Raw genomic sequence first — 23,194 nt, forward strand, 5'->3', positions numbered from 1 at the left:
CCTTGGTGCAGTGTGGGGAGTCGGGAGCTCAAGGAACCTGGACTCAGAAGCAAGCTACGTCCTGGCCTGGCTATGTGAGCTTGTGCAAATCCCTTCATCTCTCTGAGTCTCAGTCTCCTGGCCTACAAAGTGGGGAAGTATGAAACTTTTCCTGGTTTCATACATAAAGCCTCTCTGAAAAAGCATACTGAAAGGTGAATGCTGAAAAAAAAGTCAAACAATTGACTTTGCTGCTTTGTGGGGAGAGAGCAGTTTTCTGCAGAATTAAACCATATTATGAAATTCTCAATTACGTCTTGTCTCTTTGGCAAATCTTTACTGTCTATTTTCAGCGTCTCACAGATGTTTTTGAATTATGCACTCACCCATCATTATGGGCGTAATTTCAATGACTATTTGACTATTTGTGTCAAATTAGAGAAAAATGCCCCAAAATATTAAACCAGTTGTGCAAACACTACTACCCAGGAGAAAATCGTTGTCCTGCCAAGACCAAGCTGTTGGCAGGTGGTCACAGGCCCCCGTGATGCTGAGAATGTTCATTCCACCAGCTGACGTGCTCAAATTCAAATGCAACATATGGAAAATATTTTGGGATATTGACACACAAATATGTAGGTTTTATAAAGGTCAAGACCAACAGCTTGTACATAATTCTCCTGGTCATCACACGAACCAAAAAGGTGAGGGTGGGAAAAGAACAGAGCATAGCGAGTGCTAAATAAATATTAACTAGAGGACACCCAGAGTTCCTTGGATGACACTTTCCCTCTCTAGAGCTTCATGGTACCCAAAGGTGGCCCTGGGATTCACTGGGATTTTCTTTTTCTTTTTTTTTTTTAGAAACCAGGGTATTTGGTGGTGTTGATGGGCAGGGCGACAAAGGCCAATGTAGGTGATGGCTGCTGTGCGGCCCAGAAAAGTGTTGATGGCTCTGAGTCCCTCTACCTGTACTCTCTGTTCCAGAGGCTCAAGCATGTTATTTTAGAGCCAAGGCTTGATTTGATTGAAGAAAAGTCTCACACATTTATGTTATGTGTTATGGAATGACAGAAAACTCAAGTTGACTCTGATTTACTTTTTTTTTTTTTTTAAAGATTTATTTATTTATTTGTGTGTGTGTGTGAGAGAGAGAGAAGCAGAGACACAGGCAGAGGGAGAAGCAGGCTCCATGCAGGGAGCCCAATGTGGGCCTCCATCCAGGGTCTCCAGGATCACGCCCTGAGCTGAAGGCAGCATTAAACCGCTGAGCCACCCAGGCTGCCCTGGTTTACTTTTTTAAATAGCAGATACTATAATGTGTTAAGTGTTTCCCATGTGCCAGACACACTACATACACTGTCGTGTTTGAGAGAGACCACGCAACACAGCAGACAAGAATACTGAGCTCTGAATCCTGGTTTTTCTATTTTTCTACTTGTGTATCCTTGGGCTAGTTGCTTAACATTTCTGTCTCTTAGTTTTAGGATAATACCAGTTTACAACAGTGTTACAAGGATTAAATTAGTTATTACAGGCTCTGAGGACATCTTGGAACAAAGCCTGGTCTAAAGTCAGCGTCTAATAAATTATTTGCTATTATTCTGCATATGCAAATTACCAATAATTTTTTCAGTAACTGTGTAAGATAGGCTTGACTACCCTCTTTCTACAGACAGATGAACTTCGGACATAGTGTTTCTCCAGGTCAAGCAGCTGGTAAGCGGTGGTGCTGACCTTACACCCAGTTCTGACTGGTTCCTAAGTCGGCAATTTGGAAACTTGCCTTGTTAGTAGCTGAAAGCTTTCCTTTTCTTACTTGACCCGTCAGGCATGGGTGGGCAGCATTGAGGTGGAACAGGTGAGCCTGTGCAAAGCCAGGGCTCACCCCGGATGTTGACTGCCATGATGAGATATTGGCTTCCCTTCGGTGAGTTCTCCCTTTCCTCATGGAATGTTTGCCAATATCCAGGCATTCTGAGTCCTGCCCCCTATGAAGTCCATTTCCTAGACGAGAAAAGTATAGTAATGGCCCTGTGACTCTGAATCAAAGAAGAAACCAAAGAACTTGAATTGACACCCATTTTTTGAGTCTCAACTTCAAGATAACTCAACTTGAATGAGACCACCTCACCTTTGCCTCCATATTGATCCCTCCACATGCAAACATGAAACAGTAGCAGTGTTGGCTCTTAGAGCTCTATATTTTTGTGTTCATTCAGTTGCTGTCAACCGTGTACTGTGTCAGGGAAAAAGTGAGATAGGAAACAAGTAAGGAGTCTGCCCTCATGGTAGGATAAAGAGGTGAGACATTTACACAAGTCACAACAATTCAAGGTAGACAGAATTACATACTAAAGAGAGCTTTCGTGGGTTCAGCAAGAAGAAATCACTTCCATCTGGAAGAAAATACTAGCTAGACCTTGAAGGACAATTCAGATGTAATTTAAAAATTTTTTTATTTAAAAATTTTTTTAGATTATTTATTTATTTATTTATTTATTTATTTATTTACTTATTTATTTATTTAAGACAGAGCACAAGCAGGAGTGAGGGGGAGCAAGAGAGGGAGAGCGAGAAGCAGGCTCCCCACTGAGCAGAGAGTGTTATGTGGGGCTTGATCCCAGGACCCGGAGATCATGACCTGAGTCGAAGGCAGATGCTTAACCAACTAACTGAGCCACCCAGGCGCTCCCAGTCATGACAATTCTTAAATCAAATCAAAATCCGGATCCCTGGGTGGCACAGTGGTTTGGCGCCTGCCTTTCGCCCAGGGCATGATCCTGGAGACCCGGGATCGAATCCCACATCGGGCTCCCGGTGCATGGAGCCTGCTTCTCCCTCTGCCTGTGTCTCTGCCTCTCTCTCTCTGTGACTATCATAAATAAATAAAAAAAAAAATCAAAATCCTTCCTGCTTCCTTTGTACCACAAATATCTGCCACTATATTTTACTTACTTTTTTTACTTTTACTTCACAGAAGTGCCAGTTGTTTTGGCCTTAGATTATGTATGCCTAAGAAAATAGCATGATATAGAGTATGTATATATAGTATAGGATAATATAGTTTAATAGTATGTCTAAGAAATAGCTTAACCAATCGAGCCACTCAGCTGCTCCCACATGTAATTTTTTTAGATTAAAATTATTTTTAATGAAAAAATTTAAAATATAAAAATAAAGCGTATGATGAACACCTAGATACTCATCATCCACATTCAGTAATTGTACATTACTTTCTTGATATTAAGACAAATCATTTTATAAATAAAGGATTGAAACTTTCTGAAACCAAATGAAACAAATGGCTTGTGAAACATGCCAGGTCACTTCCACACACTTTGCATTCCTCACTAAAATATGAAGACATTTTCTCACATAACCACAATATCATTATCACACTTAACAAAGCTAGAAATAATTCCGTAGTATTATCTAATTTCCAATCTCAAAAATGGCTTCTTGCTGTTGGTTTGTCCCATTCTGGATTCAAACAAGCTTCATACATCACATATATGATTGTTCTGTCTCTCCCTCTACTCGAGGAGCCCACAATCCCCACTTTGGTTAATTTTATGCCATCAGTTTATAAAAATCCACTTAGTGGTCCTATAGAATGTTCTGCATTTTGGATTTTGATGACTTGTTTCTCTCCCTGTTCCTCATACATAGAGTTAACTCTATGGGCTCCATTAGATCCAGGTTCATCTTTTTCTCCTAGGGATGTCTTATGGAAGGACCATGTGCTCCACCTCACATACTATCAGGAGGCTCTCACTGTCTGGCTGCACCACTTTAGTGATGCTAAGACAGATCTGGGTTCAAGTGATGCTGGTCTGATTTCTCCATTGACAAGCTCCTCATCAACACTTCAACTAATGTTTCCATTAAGGGTTACTAAATACTACTAAATACTGATGCTCTAATTCCATCATTCCTTCCACATTTGTTAGGTGGGGAGTTGAGAAAATAAAGGATCAGAAAGGAAAAAATGCCATCATAATTCTACCAGAGTTGGGTAGTATTTGCATATAAACAAATAGGGCTTTCCCAGAGACATGGAGATAGGAAACTTGTTCAAGAAGAGTTTTTCTATACACTGGATTATGAAGCATATAATAGGATTATTCAAGAAACGTCAGTTTCTACTTTGCACAATCCTTTTAAAAATTTTTTGAAGATTATTTATTTATTTAGGAGAGAGAGAGAGAGACCACAAAGAGGGGGAGCAGCAGAAGCAGAGGGAGAAGGGGAGAAGCAGATGCCCCACTGAGCAGAGAGCCCAACGTAGGGTTCAATCCCAGGACCCTGGGATCATGACTTGAGTTGAAGGCAGACGCTTAACTGACTGAGCCACCCAGGTGCTCCCGTGCGATACTTTTAAATACTAGTAGCTTGTTTGTTCAGTACTGGTATAGGACCAGATACAGAGTTGTAACTCCTGGTTGAGCATGTGGAGCCCCCAGGCACATACAAACCGCTGCCAGGGGACAAGCTGGCAGTGATGACTTGAGACATGGTTGTGGTTCAGAATGGCTGACAATTTGGGCACAGTGAGGAGGAGACACACATGTGGCTATTTCAACTTTGTAGAGTAAAAATCTTTCCACAGTGGAAATTTACTCCCCACCATGGTCAAGTTAGTAGGAAAGATTTTCAAGTGGTAAGAAGTTTGAGGGTGCTGGGCAAACTTCAGGAAGGAAGACCGCATTCTTCGTGAAACTATGTTAAGTGAAATGCAAACACATGTTTACTGAGTCACCTACATTTGATTCTGCTGACATAGAGAAGCTTGAAACTTGGTAGGCATTTATGAGGAAAAATGGCACAGTGTTGATATCTAAGATTTTGTTATAATTACTAGCCTGTGAATAAAATTCCTTTATTTGGAGACAAATTGCAAATTTATATTTTCAAAAAAACCACAGTAGTGATAATTAAAACATGCCACAGATATGCCAAAGCATAAATACAACTACTGCTATACTTTGTACTGATGGGACTATGGGGCCTTAATTTACTTTTCAATTTCCAAATTTTGGGGGCATTGTTTGCATTTTTAAAAAAATTGAACGAAAAATCAAATCATGAGTTCACTACTGCCTGATGGAGTCAATAATACTTCCTTAGCACAATTATTCTCAAACCTCAGTTTGCAATAAAACCAACTGGGAGTTTGCAAATTCCTGAGGCCCAGCTCTAGCAGTTCTGTTATTTGGACCAGAGTGGAGTTCTGAGGTTTCCTTTTTTTTTTTCTTTTTTAAAGACGTTATTTATTTATTCATGAGACACACACAGAGAAAGTGGCAGAGACACAGGCAGAGGGAGAAGCAGGTTCCATGCAGGGAGCCTGGTGTGGGACTCGATCCCGAGATTCTAGGATCACAGCCTGGACTGAAGGCAGACACTCAACCACTGAGCCACTCAGGTGCCCCCACAAAACCCTTTCTTAATTTGGCTGCACTTTGCAGGTATTACTTGTAAACAGGTTTAAAAGACAGTCCTGCAGAGCTTTGGGTATTTCTTCACATGAGTCCCTCATAAATAATACTCTTGTTTTTTTGCCAGTGATCCTCTTGTCTTTAAATGAAATGAATTTTTTCTATTCTCTACATATATTCCTTATATATTAATATATTTCTGCAAGTTTTTGACGTGGGGGAAATAACTTCCCTTTCTGTAATCACAGCTAGCATTTCTATGATACCAGTTCATAAAGCATTTTCATACATTGTATCTTAGAAACCTCAAAATGACCCTATGAGCTAAACAGATTTTTTTTAATTTACTCTTTCTTTTTTTTTGTTTTTTTAAAGATTTTATTTATTTATTCATGATAGTCACGGCGGGGGGGGGTGGGGCAGAGACACAGGCAGAGAGAGAAGCAGGCTGCATGCACCGGAAGCCCCACGTGGGATTCGATCCCGGGTCTCCAGGATCGCGCCCTGGGCCAAAGGCAGGCGCCAAACCGCTGCACTACCCAGGGATCCCCAGCTAAACAGATTACCATCATCCTCCTAGTTCTCAGACAGGACAGTGAAAGTAGAGAGGTAAAGAAACTGAAGTGCAGAATAAGAATTTGAGTCTCATCTCTATCTTCAAAGCTTTGTTTTCTCCTACTGATCTCACAGATATCTCTCCAGGCCTGTCTGTCGACAACTTGAACTTCTTTAAAAAGACACTATCTGAACACCAATAAAAAATAAATTTATTATTAAAAAAAAAAGACACTATCTAAGGAAGGCACTTGCTGGGATAAGCACTGGGTATTATACTATATGTTAGCAAATTGAATTTAAAGAAAATAATTTTTTAAAAAAATATATATGTTTTTTATACTCTCTGGAGTGTCTGGGTGGCTCCGTTGATGTGACTGTTAATTTCAGCTCAGGTCATGATCTCAGGGTCATGAGATTAAACCCTGTATAGGGCTCTGTGCTCAGTGGAAAGTCTGCTTAAGATTCTCTCTCTCTGCCGTTCTCATGCCCCCAACTCTGTTCACATGCATGTGTGTGCACTCTCTCTCTCTCAAAACAAACAAACAAAAAAAACCCTACACTATCCATCATTCAGTCTTTTCAAGCCACCTCTCCAACGCTTATTAAACACAACCCAGAGATGGAATGTGTAAAAAGAAGGGAGGCTTGTGCAGGGAAGCACCTCTATCTATCAGGTTTCAGGGGGCAAGGGGCACACATGAACTGGAAAAATTGATTCTATTTTATGCTTTCAGAGATGAAGCTGGAAAAGATTAAAGACAGAAACAGAAAAGAACAAAGAGGTCTCAGCCTCTGACATTTTTGGGTTAATTGTGATTATTAAATGGCTCTAAGGACACAGATGTCCAGCTAGAGACACAGAGATTTAAAATTAACATATAAAAATTTTCATTGTAGGATTTGCCTATTACATGAAAATATGAATGCTAATGATCACTAACACAGTGCTTAGTGCTCCTTCTCACTCAAGGCTAGACACTATGCTGTGTGCTTTACATACAGTATATCTAGGCCTGACAGCATATTCCTTCCCATTTTAAATGCAAAGAAACTGAGGGTCGGTGAGGTTTAAGAACTTGCTCAAGACCCTGGGATGGGGAGGGGGAGTTGGGTGCCTTCGTGACTCAGTGATTGAGCAACCGCCTTTGGCTCAGGTTGTGATCCTGGAGTCCTGGGATCAAGTCCCGCATTGGGCTCCTTACAAAGAGCCTGCTTATCCCTCTGCCTCTCTCTGTGTGGATTAATTAATTAATTAATTAATTAAAAAAAAGACCATAGGGAATGACATATTTAAAAACCAATTCTATCTGGCTTTGAGGTCTGGCTGATGCTACTCTGTTCCAAAGTATGGGAAGTAATGAAAATAAGACACTTCTGATGACATCTGTGAAGAATGTGAAACTGATTAAATTATATATGAGTGATAGACAATTAAAGGTGGATTTTGATAGGATTTTAGAATAGGACGAGCATCTTGGTGATTTTTAAGTTATTCATTTATCTATAATCACTGTTGGAAGTCACATTCTGGACATTTGTTATCCCAGAGCCAGGCAAATTTGTTTGAGTGAGCCACCTTACTGAGTAATGCTAAATAATAATTAATCTCACATTGAGGAAGGACTATAGTGACATACTTCAGGGTTCTATCTTCAGCCTTTCTTAGTCAATATTTTATCAGCAATTTGTATGTAGACCCAAAATTTTGTTCATTAGATTATCAGAAGATATAAAATGTATGCCTTTTCCTATTTTACACCTATTTTACAGTTTCTAAATAAGTAGAAACTAAACACACATTTCCCCCAATTTAACTTAGGATAAAGTAATACAACTTTTTTGATCAACTATTTAAGTTTTTTTTAAGCATAAACCTTAAGAGACTTTGAAATGGGTATCACCACATTTTTTAGTCAATTGGATAAATGACCCCCTTGGCTCCTGAAGTCTGATTAACAAAAAAAGTCTTTCCATGAAGCTCAGAAGGAATTTAATGGCAATGATGTCTGGTTAAAGAGTGCACTCTCTACATATCATACTGATGAAAGCTGAGATGTTTCTGTCCTCCTCAAAGCCAAGTAGAAAAACCATTATTTTTTTTCAAACTAACAAAAGTGAGTCAAACAGTTAAAAAGTCAGAATGAATACAATTATTCTTTTTACACAAAGATGAGAGACACTCTTGCATTCCCTTTTATTTTTTTTTTTTTGTTTTGTTTTGTTTTTTTTTTTTTTTTTTTTTTTGCATTCCCTTTTAAAGCAAATTCTGTGCCAAATCCCTGCTCCCTCAGAAGTGTAATCTGGAGGACAATTATTGCTAGCAAAGTCAGAGGTGGCCTCTTTGCCAATCTTGAAGATGGTTTACATGAAGAAGTTATTGGTTTGGATCTGAGGAGGCAATGATTTTTTGATATAGTGATAGTAGCACAATCCACAAAAGAAAAAAATTGATAAATGGGTTTCATTAAAATAAACAATTTGTACTCTGTGAAGAATCCTGTTGAGAGAACGAAATGACAAACCACATACTGGGAGAAAATATTTGCAAAACATTTTTGATAAAGAATTGGTACTCAAAGTATGCAAAGAACTCTTAAAGCTCAACAATAAGAAAATAACCCAATTTAAAAATGGGCAAAAGTTCTGAACACATCCCTCACCAAAAACAGATATACAGATAGCAGATAAGCATATGAAAAGATACTCAATATCATATATTGTTGGGGAATTGCAAATTAAAACAACAGTGAGATATTACTACACACCTAATAAAATGACTAAAATCCAAAACACTGACAATACCAAATGCTGGTGGGAACACAGAGCTAGAGAAGCTCTCATTCATTAATGGTCAGAATTAAAAACGGTACAGCTACTTTGAAAGACAGTTTGGCAGTTTCTTACAAAGCTAAACATGCTCTTACCATATGATTAAACAAATATACTCCTTGATATTTACCCAAGGAGTTGAAAACTTACGTTTACACAAACACCTGTATGTGCATGTTGATAGCAGTTTATTCATAATTGCCAAACTTGAAAACAGCCCAGATGTCCTTCAACAGGTGAATAAATAAACAAACTATGGTACATCCAGACAATGGAATATGATTCAGTATTTTTAAAACGTGAGCTATCAAGCAATGTAAAGACATGGAGCAAACTTAAATGAATACTACTAAGTGAAAAAAGAGAATCTGAAAGGCTACATACTATATGATTCTAGCTTTATGACATTCTTTAAAAAGCAAAACTATGGAAAAAAAAAAAAAGCAAAACTATGGAAACAATAAAAGGTCAGTGATTGCCAGGGGGTTGGGAGAGAGGGAGAGAGGGCCAAAGAGGTGGAGCACAGGGGCTTTTTAGGGCAGTGAAACTATTCTTTATGATAGTGTAATGGTAGATACATGCTATGCATTCGTCAAAACCCACAGAATGTACAAAATCGAGAGTGAACTCTAATATAAACTATAGACTTTATTTTTTATTTATTTATTTTTAAAGATTTATTTATTTATTTATTCATGATAGACATAGAGAGAGAGAGAGGCAGAGACACAGGCAGAGAGAGAAGCAGGCTCCATGCAGGGAGCCTGATGTGGGACTCAATCCTGGGACTCCAGGATCGCGCCCTGGGCCAAAGGCAGGCGCTAAACCGCTGAGCCACCCAGGGATCCCCTAGACTTTATTTTTTAAAAGATTTATTTATTTATTTATTCATGAGAGACACACACACAGAGAGAGAGGCAGAGATATAAGCAGAGGGAGAGGCAGGCTCCCTGTGGGGAACCCGAGGCAGGACTCAATCCTAAAACTCCAGGATCATGCCCTGAGGCAAAGGCAGACGCTCAACCGCTGAGCCACTCAGGCGCCCCTAACCTATAGACTTTAGATAATAATAAACCAATATTGTTCATCATAGCAAATGTGCCACACAAATGTGAGATAATAATAGAGGAAAATAGGGAAAGTGAGGGAGGTATATGATAACTCTCTGTACTTTCCATTCATCTTTCTGTAAACATAAAACTCCAGAAAAGTAAAGTCTTTTAACTAAAAAAAGGCTAATATATGATCAATTCATGTAAGAGAAATTAAGAAATAATCATTAGGAAAATAGCACTATGAGTCCCACTCATACAATGAGAGTACCATAAAAAGAATAAAGACCATAGAGGAATATAAATACTATTAAAAATAATAAAAGAAATTTCCAAGAATCAAAAAAGAAAGTCTTAAAACAGAAACAACTCTCTGGTAACTGGACAGATTTCTTAAAAAGATAAACATATTTGGGGCACCGGGGTGGCATTGGTGGTTAAATGTCTAACTCTTTGGGGTGCCTGGGTGGCTCAGTGGTTGAGTGTCTGCCTTTGCTCAGGTCGTGGTCATGGAGTCCTGGGATCAAGTCTTGCATCAGGCTCCCCATGGAGAGCCTGCTTCTCCCTCTGCCTATGTCTCTGCCTCTCTCTGTGTGTCTCTCATACATAAATAAATAGAGTCTTTAAAAAAACTGTCCAACTCTTTGTTTCGGCTCAAGTCATAATCTCAGGGTTGTGAGATCGAGCTCCACCTCAGGCTCCATGCTCAGCGTGGAGTATGCTTGGGATTTTCTCTCCCTCTCCTTTTGCCCCTCCCCTTGCTCTTGTGTGCATACTCTCTCTCTTTCCCTAAAATAAATAAATATTTTTTAAAGATTTTATGTATTAAGTTGGTCCTGAGATCACACCCTAAGCCAAAAGGCAGACACTCAACCACTGAGCCACCTAGGCATCCCTAAAATAAATAAATCTTTTAAAAAGATATTAACATATTTGAGAAAATTTCAGAACTCCATGAATACATAAGAGGCCTTAAAATTTTCCATAGAAAAAATTTTCCTATAGGAAATGTGCACACATGATCGTTAGATTTGATACTAGAAATGGAGCCAGGTTTTTAAGTTTCCTCATGGGAAATACTTCAAGCCTAGAATTCCAAATCTAGTAAAATGATCAATCCAGTTTGAAGGCAAGGACAGTTTTGAATATGCAAGAATTCAGAAAATTCAAGATTACATTGTATATATATTAAAAAATTTCTACCTCCACTCATGAATATTTAACTCTACAGAAATTGCCCTCTTCTCCAAAACAAGTCGAAACTTGGACCGAAAACTCTTTTCAGATACTGGACAGACAGCATGGAATTATGATCCCTGGGAAAGAGGATATAAATGAAGTCTGACAATTGTCCCAATTACTGTGAGAAAGCAGATCCTAAGCCAGAGCTTTGAGGAACATAGTGGTTTCACTGAGTTGAGAGAACAGAGATTGGAGTAATGAAGAGGCCAAGGTGCCTAGAATATGCTGGGCAGAAAGCTGAAGAAGAGGGAGCTGCTGACAGAGTATGAGCACCACAAATCATAGAGGGATGCACTTAAGTCTTTGGTCTCCTCTTGAATATCAATTAATGCAGGTGTGAAACCACCAGAAAGAATCACTAGGAAACAGTAGTCTTATCAATTTCTAGAGTTTACACAGGGCTGGAAATAGTTCAACTTCCCACCATCCAGGGTAGAAAGACTCTACAGTACATAGAGCATTGGGCAAAGTTATTTGAAAGTTCTTGCCTTAGTAGTGGGGCTAAATTGGCTCTAAAATAAAGGCTCTGGACAGGCCCCAATAGAGCCTAAAAGCAAGCCTTGAAATGATCAAAGTATTCCACGAGAGACTTAATAGTGTCCTATAATAAAGCCTAGCACTCTCTAAAGAAACAGCAATATTCAACACTCACTTTTATTGGATAAAAATCAGTGTCTGGCATACAATAAAAATTAGTAGACATGTCATTTGCAACAACATGGATGGACCTAAAGGGTATAATACTATGTGAAATAAGGCAGACAGGGAAAGACAAATACCATATGATTTCACTAATACATGGAATTTAAGAATCAAAATAAATGAAACAAGGGAAAAAGAGACAAAAAAAAAAAAAACAGATTCTTAACTATAGAGAACAAACTGGTGGTTACCAGAGGGGAGGTGGGTGGAGGATGGATAAAATAGGTGATGGAGATTAAGAGTATACTTATTTTATATATACTTATATACTGAGTAATGTATAGATGTGTTGAATTATTATATTGTACACTTGAAACTAATATAACACTGTATGTTAATTATATAATTAAAAAAAGAAAAGAAAAAAATTACTAGGCATTCAAAGAAACAGTAAAACAAACATAACTTGTAACCAGGAGAAAAGTGAATCAACAAGAACAGAACCAGAAATTACAGTCTATATAATTAGTCAACAAGAACCTTAAGGCAGCCATTACAAATTACATAAATAGACTCAAGTGTATAATTGAAAATCATGAAATAGAATGGGAACAGAAAAGAAAGATAAAAAGGCTTAAATCAGGGGTTCCTGAGTGGCTCAATCGGTTAAGCATTTGACTTTGGGTCTAGTCATGTTCCCAGAGTCCTGGGATCGAGCCCCACGTTGGGTTCCCTGCTCAGTAGAGAGTCTGCTTCTCCCCCACATCCTGTCCCTCCCCTGAATTGTGCTCTCTCTCTCTCTCAAATAAATATATAAAATCTTTATTAAAAAAAAATGACCTAGGGACGCCTGGGTGGCTCAGTAGTTGAGCGTCTGCCTTTGGCTCAGGGCATGATCTCGGTCCCAGGATCAAGTCCCACATCAGGCTCCCTGCGAGGAGCCTGCTTCTCTCTGTCTGTGTCTCTGCCTCTCTCTCTGTGTTTCTCATGAATAAATAAAATCTTGAAAAAAAAAAAAAAGACTAAATCAACCTTCTAGAGATGAAAACTATGATCTGTAAAACAAACAGGCAAAAAAGTGTCTCTAGAAGGGATTAATAACACTTTAGACCTTGTAGAAGAAAGGTCATTGAAGTTGTGGATATAGCAGTAGAAACTATCCAGTGAAGCAAAGAGAGAAACAAAACTGGGAAAAAGGAACAGGGTGGTAGTGAGCACCACGAGACAGTATTAAGCAGTCAAAAAATCATGTAATTGGGCTATCAGAAAGGAATTGGAAGAAAAAAAAGAAATACTTGAAGAAATGAAAGATGAAAAATCCAAAGGTGTTGAAAACTATAAAACCAAAGATTCAAGAAAATCAATCTCCTGTATGCAGAAAACGGTATGAAATTATATCATGATCAAATTGCTAAAACCCACTCGTAAAAAAAATTAAAAGCTGCTAACAAATAAATATATTATATTTCTATAAAAAGATGATAGCAGAAAATCTTCAGGTAAAAAAATCTTAGGTAAAAAATCTTTTAGACTAAAACCATACACTATAGAAGAAATATTAATAGACTTTTTCAAAATTAAAACTTCTGTACTTTAAAAGACATTATTATGGGGACACCTGTGTAGCTCAGTCAGTTAAGTGTCTGACTCTTGATTTCGGCTCAGGTCATGATCTCAGGGTGATGAGATGGAGCTCTGTATTGGGCTCTGTGCTGAGCGTGGAGCCTGCTTAAGATTCTTTTTCCCTCTGCCCCCTCCTTACCCTTACCCCCCACTCATGTATGTTCTCTCTCCCTCTCAAAAAAAAAAATAAAAAAATAAAAAAATAAAAAAATAAATAAATAAATAAAAGACACAGCTATGGAAATGAATAGGTAAACCACAGACTGAGAAAAAACATTTGGAAAAAAATGTATCTGATATAAGAATATATAAATAAATTTTATAACTTCATAAAAAAAGATAAAAATTCAGTTGAACAAATACTTGAACAGAGAAGATAGGTGAGTGGCAAGCCAGCACAGAAAAAGGTGCTCAATAGTATCAATTTTTAGGAAAATGGCATTTAAAATCACAATGAGATATCCCTACACTCGCGAGAATGGCTAATATCAAGACTGATCATATCATGTTGTGGCAAGGCTGTGGAGAAACTGACACTTTCTTATAATGTTGATGGTAAGGTGAAATGGAACAGAAATGGGCACCTGGGTGGCTCAGTGGTTGAGCATCTGCCTTTGGCTCAGGGCTTGATCCCGGGGTCCTGGGATCAACTTCCACATCAGGCTTCCCACGGGGAGCCTGCTTCTCTATCTGCCTATGTCTCTGCCTCTCTCCCTGTTTCTTTCATGAATAAATACGTAAAACCTTAAAAAAAAAAAAAAAGAAAGAAAGAAATGGAACAGAAACTTTGGAAAACAGTCTGGGAACTTCTTGTCTTTTAACCCAGAGATTTCATTTCCAGTTATTTATCAAAGAGAAATGAAACCATAGGACCACAGAGACACTTGCATGCATCTGTAACATGAGCTTTACTCATGTTAGCTGCCAACTGTAAACAACTGAAGCCTTTATTAACTGATGAATGGATTTAAAACATTGTGACTGTTAACAGACGGTTGGTACCTATAAGGACCTGAGTGAATCTCAAGAGCATTGTGCTAAGACAAAGAAGCCTAACCCAAAAGAAAACATGCTGTGCATTTCCACATATATGAAACTCTGTGTGGGGCAAGACTACAGTAACAGAAAGCAGATCGATGGTTCTCAGGGGCAAGGGGATGGGGTAAGGGATTGAACAAAACAGGCCTTAAGGAAACTTTCGCGGGTGATGGAAATATTCCATATTTTGGCTGTGGTGTTTACCCAAGTGTGTATATTTGTAAACTCCATAATTGTACACTTAAAATGGGTGAGTTTTATGAAATGTCATTTATGCCTCATTAAAGTTGATTTTTTCAAAAGAGCACTTGGAAGCCATGGAAGGATGTTGAGTTGTATATTCCATGGTATGTTGAGTTCTTAGCATGATGGAAGACTTATTCCTGTCCAGACATCTTAAATTAAGCCTTAATAGCAATGGAACCTTCCCTCACATGCAGGCACAAGCGCATATGTACATAGGGGAAAATTAATAGCACTATGGTATGAAATAAATGACTCTAGAAAAAATGAGGGAAAAAAGTATCCAAGAAAGACAATGGCATGTAAGATAAAAGAAATACTGGCAGAGGGGCGCCTGGCTGGCTCAGTCTGTAGAGCATGTGGCTCTTGATCTCAGAGTCATGAGTTCGAGCTCCATGTTGGGTATAGAGATTACTAAATAAATAAATAAACTTTAAAAAAAAGAGTGAGAGAGAGAAATAGTGTCAACTGAGTGTGACTCCAAATAAATAAGGGAAAATAAAAGAGACTACCTTAAACCCTGATATCTGGAAAATCCCCCCCTCAAATGACAAATTTTAGTGACAAATTTTAATCATAGATACTTCTCTGTATATCCAATTTTTCTGCTTGATTCTACAAAAAACATTTATGTAACCAAATAATTATAATTACTATTTGTCAGTTTTAAAAATTTCAAGTATGAACCTGTCAATGAGGCACAGTACAGGTAATAAAGACATAGAACAGAATATAAATGTGGGAGCCTATGTAAAAGGTAAGAGAACAAAAAGTAGGTTGTGAAGTTGAAAGGAGAATGTGTGTGTAGGGGGGTGGGGTCAGTAGATATAGTCTCAAGCTCATAAATCAAGATATAAAGATTTAAAGATGTTACTTTAAATCATAAAGTCCATAACTAGAAGGATGAAAAAAACTGGTAGAAGCATAGGGGTTAGAGAGGAGAGGGTACAGGTGGACGGAAGGTAAGGTGTTCTGCATCTTTCAGAATGGGAATCAATATAATTAGCCAAGAGATGTATTTAAAAGTGTTAGTATGCTTTAAGTTGTAAAAGTAATGAAAAAGACATTTATTCACAAAAATATTCTTTAAAAAAATTTTTTGGGGGGGCACCCAAGTGGCTCAGTGGTTGAGAGTCTGCTTTCAGCTAAGGGCATGATCCTGGTTTCCTGGGATCGAGTCCCGCATCAGGCTCCCCGCAGGGAGCCTGCTTCTCCCTCTGCCTATATCTCTGCCTCTCTCCCTCTGTGTGTCTTTCATGAATAAATACATAAAATCTTTTTTTTAAAAGTATTTTTAAAGATTTATTTATTTATTTAAGAGAGAAAGAGAGACAGGGCACAGCAGAGGGGGCAAGGGGAGAGAGAGCTAAGAAGCAGACTCCGTGCTGAGTACAGAGCCCACTGTGAGGCTCCATTTCACGACCCTGAGATCATGACCTGAGCCGAAACCAAGAGTCAGATGCTCAACCAACTATGTCACCCAGGTGCCCCGCCACAAAAACTATTCTTATTGCTTATTTCTGTGGTGATGGCAGAGAGGAAAACTTTCATTTTTCAATTTAGAGCTTTTGGGGCTCTGCACATTTTGAAAAGCGATACTCATGGATAACTTACATAATAATAAAATCTAACTCAGTAAACAAATGGGTAGGTTAATTAGTAAAAGAATAAAAGAGATCTAACTGACAAAGGAAAATGTCCAGAATATATTATTGTGATGGAAAGAGTAAATTGCGGGAGCTTTGTATAATCTGATCCTTGTCATGTTGATCCTTGTAGGCGGGAGTGGGGGAGAGTGGGGAGGCTGGCAGTGTACAAATATATTTGCAAATGAAAAGAAAATGTCTGGAAGCCGTTCATATAAATGAAACTGCTGACAGACATTTCTCAAGAATGAAATTCACAGGCCAACGGATTGGAAGATTTTTTCTTTAAGATATTTTTATCTATTCTAGAGAGAGAGTATGCGTGAGAGTGGCAGAGGGAGAGAGAATCTCAAACAGACTCTGCTAAGCACAGAGCCCAATGTGGAGCTGGGCAGGGGCTCCATCTCAGCCTTGAGATCAGGGCCAAAATCCAAGAGTCTTGGGCTTAACCGACTGTGCCACCCAAGTGCCCCAAACTTTACAATTTTGCTTTACATACCTCAGCACGGTTTGGATTAAACACAAAGTAATATGCTTAAATATGTAATACTGTAAAATATCATTTTAAAATGTGAAGTTAAAAAAAAGAAAGTAGCCAACTACCTAAAAATACATAGGGACATGTGCTCTTGAGTGATGAACGAGGTGATGGAATTCTATCCTTCATGTACTCCACCCATACTTGGGGGACTCGGCCTCCTCTTATGAATCACATTAAATATGCTTTCCTCTTTACACAAATCATCTGCTTTTATTACAGGAAATCCAGAAAGTAGAGAGGAAGACAAAAATTACCTACAACACCATCATCCCGAGAGATAACCACTATTAACATTCTGGTAGTTATTTTCCATTGCCATTTTTGAAAAAAAAAAAAGCAAAGCTGGGATCATTATCTACATCCTGTTTGGTGACCTGCTTTTAAAAGTGTGTACCATGGCCATCTGTTCCTGGCATTACCCATTTTGCGTGTTAGCATAGTATGCAAGGCTGCAAGGCATATTATCAATAAGTTGCACCATATTTATTTTACCCATTTCTTTTGTACACACCCAAGCTGTTTCCATCTTTTAGTCTCAGAAGGAATGCTGCAAGGATGCCCTTTGCTCATATACTTATCCTTGATCATGTCCCCCATTAATCTTGGTTGAGGTAAAAGTCCTGGAAGTGGGATTACTAGGCACAAGACCATAATGCATTGAAGTCTTCTGACATATTTTTCCAAATCAGCCTTCAAGCATTTCATACCACAGTATACAAGTGTGTATTTCCTTGTACCTTCTCTGATAGAGGTTATTATTCTGCTTATACTTACTAAGTTAATTTATTTTTTAAAAGTTGTCTTTTACTTTTTAACCTAATTTTTCATAAGCAAGTAATACATGCATGTTGAAAGTCAGAAAAATTCAGATCCATGCAAAGAACAAAATAAAAATTACCCGTCATCCCACCACATATGGAGAGCCACTATGAACACTTTGATGATTAATTTCTAGAGTTTTTATAGATGCCTATACACTTTTTAAAAACTGGGGCCAGGGGCATCTGGGTGGCTAAATTAGTTAAGTGTTCGACTCTTGGTTTTGGTTCTGGTCATGATTTTGTGGGTGGTGAGATTGAGCCCTTTGGGGCTCTGCACTCAGCGGGGACTCTGCTTGAAGATTCTCTCCCTCTGCTCTTGCCCTGCTTGAGTGCTTTCACTCTGTCTTGGTAAATAAGTAAGTAAATCTTTAAAAAAAAATGGGACCAAACTGTTTATACACTATTATAATATAGTTATTTCAGTAAACAGTACAGTAACCTATAATTAATTGCATGGTACTGTACAGACTCAGCATTAATTTATTTAACCAAAATTGGCCAAATAAGTTATTTGCAACCTTTGACTATTACAAATCTCTGCAGAGGTAATGCTCATTGACATTCTCACAGCAATGGCACAAACCCATTTGGAAGGGCGTTTGGTTCTTCGTCAGTGGCTTTTATCAAGTTTTATTTATTTATTTTTAAAGATTGAATTTATTTATTCATGAGAGACAGACAGAGAGAGAGAGAGAGAGAGAGAGAGAGAGAAGCAGGGACCAGGCAGAGGGAGAAGCAGGCTCCATGCGGGGAGCCCAACACAGGACTCGATCCCGGGACTCCAGGATCACGCCCTGGGCCAAAGGCAGGCGCCAAACCTGAGCCACCCAGGGATCCCCCTTTTATCAAGTTTTAAAGGAATCTTTATCAATCTGTTCAACTTGCAGTGACAATATAGTTTTAATTCCATTTTCTAATAATATTTGTCCTGTATGCATCAACCAGTTGTATTTCTCATGTGATGAACTGGGTGTCCATATCTTCTCCTCATTTTACATTCAGGCGCTTATCATGTTCTCAATGATAATATAGGACCCCTTTCGTGATAATTGTATTTAATTCATACATTAATTTGTCATATATATTGTAAATTATTTTTCTTGACTTATCTTTTGCTTTTTAATTTTATTTATGGTATTTATTATACACAAAGGAGCATCATCTTTATCTAGTCTGTTTATTAATCTTCCTTAACAATTTTTGCCTTTGGATTTACACTTAGAAATATCTTTACCAAAAAAAAAAAAGAAATATCTTTACCACTCCAAGATGATAGAAATATACAACTAGTTTAAAATTTTTTACTATTAATTATGAATATTTTATGTGTATGAAAAGCATAGAGACTGTTAACAGCACTCATATCAAACAAATATTTATATTATGTACATTTCCTTCGATTCCCTTTCTCTTCCTCCCTCCCTTCCTTCATACCTTTTCTTCTTCCTTTTTATGCCACAGATAAAACTAAAGCTCAATCATTATTTTTCCTTTTTCTTTGTCATCAAAGTAATCATTATCTTGAAGTTAGTGAGTCCTATCACCATGTATGAGTTTGTACATTTGTGACCTATGGATAAGCAATCACAAACAATATATACTCTTGCTCAGTATATCTTGCAAAAATGACTTCATAATGCACGTCACCTTTTTGCAACTTGCTTTTTTATTTTTACCCACGATTGTGTTTTTAAGATTTCTTCATTTTGCTACATAGATCTCTAGTTCTTCTTTTCTTTATCTTATTCCATTAAGTGAATAAAAACCTCATTTTATTTATCCATTTATTCACTCTTACTTGAGAGACGTTGGCTCCACTTTTTCATCAAGACAAACTGCACTGTGATGAACATGTCCCCTTGTGCCCATCTGTTAGAATTTCTCTCAACAATGTAGCTTTAAGTGACTTTGTGGACTTACAGGGCAAGAGAGAGAGCTCCTTCAGCTCTACTGTAAATTCCCAAAATGGTCTCCAAAGTACCAATTTGTATTCCCACCAGCAGTACCCATTTCCTCCATATTCTCGCCAAACCTGTTATAAGGCATTACTTTTTATAATCAGATGGGTGATAAATGGAATCTTTTCATTTTAATTTCTTTTTCCCTGATTACTTTTGAGATTTTTTTGTTTATATGGGTTTTCCCTCTGTGTATGGCCTTCATATCCTTTGACCATTTAGATAAAGACAGATTTTTTTTAAAAAAGAACTCATTTCTAATACCAAGTAAAAATATAATTGCCTAGAAATATATCTAACAAAAATGGGCAAATTTGTATGCTGATATAAATTTTATTGGAAGACATTGAAGAAATATCCTAAAGAAAAGGAGAGTTACACTATGATCATGATTAGGAAGACTCCTATCTTGAAAATGAATGTTCTTCCTGAACACTCCTGAACACTCAAATATTGAATGTATTTTCAATCAACATTCCAACTATTGCTTTGAGGAACTTTAGAAGTTGATTTTAAGATTTTACACATGAGCAAAGGCTCAAGAACAAGAAATATATCCCTGAGGAAAAAGAATAAGATAGGAGACCTCTATGAGATATCAACACTTATTAAAAGCTGTCGCAATTGAGGTGAGGTGCACGGATAGAACAGGGAAACGGAATAGAGGGACCCAACCAGACCCTCACCCACATGAAAAGTAGTACATTCCAGAAGAGACACAGAAGATGACCAGGAAAATGACAAGCCATTCAATGCACAATTCTGGGACCACTGATTTTCCCTATAGAAAAAGCATGAAACTGTATCCTTACCTTACAATTGCTTTCAATTGTCCAATTCAAATTGATGGAAGAATGAAATGTCAAGGGCAAAAATTAGAACTTTTGAAAAGTATATAGAATATTTCAATTATAAAGAGAAATATTTTTGTTGACAAATCAAATATTACATGATAATTTTTTTCTTTTTTTTTAAAGATTTTATTTATTTATTCATGATAGACATAGAGAGAGAGAGAGAGGCAGAGACACAGGCAGAGGGAGAAGCAGGCTCCATGCAGGAAGCCCTTGATCTCGGGACTCCAGGATCATGCCCTGGGCCAAAGGCAGGCACTAAACCTCTGAGCGACCCAGGGATCCCCAATTTTTTTTCTTTTTTAAAGCCCATCTTTCTCAGAGCACCTGAGTGGTTCAGTCAGTTAAGTGCCTGACTCTTGATTTCAGCTCAGGTCATGATCTCAGGGTTGTGAGATCAAGCCCCATATCAGGCTTAGCAGGAGTCTGCTTGGGATTCTCCTTCTACCTCAACCTTTGCACTCACCCCCAAATCCTGCATTCTCATTCTATAAATAAATAAATAAATAAATAAATAAATAAATAAATAAATAGTTCTAAAAATCCCTTTTTAAAATTTTTTTTTTAAAAAATCCTTTTTTTAATGATTTGAAACACTTGCTTTGTCACATACTCAAATTCCACATATTCATGGGCCTATTTCTGGATTCTATTTGTTCTTGCATAGAACCACACGTATTAATTACTTCAGTTTAATAATACAGTTCAATGTCTTCTTTTAAGGCTTTATTATTCTTTCTCACTTTTCTAACATAATTTAAAAATAATTTTGACAAGTTAAAAATGACTGTGTTAATTTTTGTTGGTGTTACATTTAAATCCATGCATTATTCTTGGAAAATAGGTTTGCTAATGTTATTATTGGGGAAAAAAAAGGTAGGAGATCCCTGGATGGCTCAGCGGTTTAGTGCCTGCCTTTGGCTCAGGGCCTGATCCTGGAGTCCCGAGATCAAGTCCCATGTCGGGCTCCCTGCATGGAGCCTTCTTCTCCCTCTGCCTGTGTCTCTGCCTCTCTCTCTCTCTCTCTCTCTCTCTCTCTCTCTCTGTGTCTTTCATGAATAAATAAACAATAAAATCTTTTTTTAGAAAAAGGAAAAAGAAAGGTATTGGTCTTTGTATATTTGAGTTATAGTATTAGTTCTGATAATTTTTCAATTACTTGTTTTAGAGTTTTCAGGAAGACAAATATATCACCTGTTATGTCTTTTCCTTAAATATGTAATTTTACTGCTTTGTCTTCTTATATCACACAGGCTAAAATTTCCAAAAGAAAGCTAATAATATCAACATTAGGCATGCCTCATTTATCTTGAATTTGGCTATTGGCTTTCAATAGATATCTGGAAAGTTTTCCTTTCTCGTAGGTTACAAGAAGCTTTCACAGGAATGTCACTGAATTCTGTTTAATGTCTTTCAAAATACCTAGCAGGACAATTGTCAACAATTATATTTCTATTTTGACTTGCTGATGGGACAGATTGACATTTTTCTTAATGTTTAATTCCCCTTTCAGAATGGAATGAACTCTGCTTAGTTACAATATATTAAATATAATATTTGACTCAAATTGCTTTAAAAAATATTTTTGCTCCTGTATTGATCAGCCAAATTTATCTATAGTTTTGTGTGTGACAACTTATTTTTTCATAAAACTAAAAATGTTGTAATATTTGTTGTATTCATTATAGCAACAAATTTAAATATAAGAAGTTACAAAGAAGAAAATGTCCTATAATCAATCCCAACACCCAGGAGCAACCTCTGTTAATATTTTGGTGTATTTCAGCTTAGTCATTTTTGAATGTGGGGGATGGCATTTTTCCAAAACTGAAATCAGTATGCAGCATGGTTGAAAATGGTATCTTTGAAATGGATTTAAATCCTGACTTTATGATTTATAAACTACATCACATTCATCAATATCTTTCATCTTTTGAAATCACATTTTCCCAGTCAGTAAAATAATAGTTGCCTCCCAGGGAGAAAGAGAAGCGGGAGATAGAAGTCCTCGGCATGGTGCCTGGTACAAATACCTTCTGAATACATTTTAGCTATTACCGGCTTTAAGTACACTTTTGTATTCCTCTTATCATTGAATACTACACCATAGGCTTTTTTCATATCATTCACACTTACAATAAACACAATTTAAAAATTGTGTACACACACTGCATGTGTGTACAAACATACATATACAGCTTTATCTAATATTTGTGCACAAATTGCTGCCTACATTTCAGATTTGTTTATCCCCCCTTGGTTTAGGCTTTCGGAAGAAAAACTATTTTGGATCAATATTGTGTGGAACTGTTCCAGCATTCCTCACCCAAACTGTCAAATTGCTTTCCAGAATGACTGTGACAATGTGGGCTCCCAGGAGCTGCATGTGAGAATGAGCCCCACCTGACTGCAGCAGGGTCCTCTGACACCCAGAGCAGCCCAGAATTGTCTCATTCCTCTGTGTGAGGACCTTGATCTGTCCCCTGGGCCACACTGAGGGGTGAGCACCAGACACAGTGGGAACGAGACAGTCCAGGCTCCCTCTCCAGAGCTCTTTCTAGTTGACAGGTGGCCAATGAAGGGGAAGCTGGAGGGGAAATAAGTAAACGCCAATCATTTCCAAAAGAGGTAAGCGCTGGGCAGAAAATAGAGGACGGTGTGATAGAATGACCTCAGAGGCACTGGGTGATTCAGATGATGAGGAAAGACCTGAGGGGGGAGAGAGCT

General features: G+C 37.7%; 1 protein-coding gene across 1 annotated transcript in view; it reads right to left on the bottom strand.

Moving 5' to 3' along the window:
• BLK (BLK proto-oncogene, Src family tyrosine kinase) overlaps positions 1–23,194 on the bottom strand; it is a 72,355-nt gene that overhangs the window by 22,667 nt on the left and 26,494 nt on the right. The window lies entirely within an intron of this gene.

This window comes from Canis lupus, chromosome 25 (genome assembly GCF_003254725.2).
Source record: "Canis lupus dingo isolate Sandy chromosome 25, ASM325472v2, whole genome shotgun sequence".
Taxonomy (NCBI): domain Eukaryota; kingdom Metazoa; phylum Chordata; class Mammalia; order Carnivora; family Canidae; genus Canis; species Canis lupus.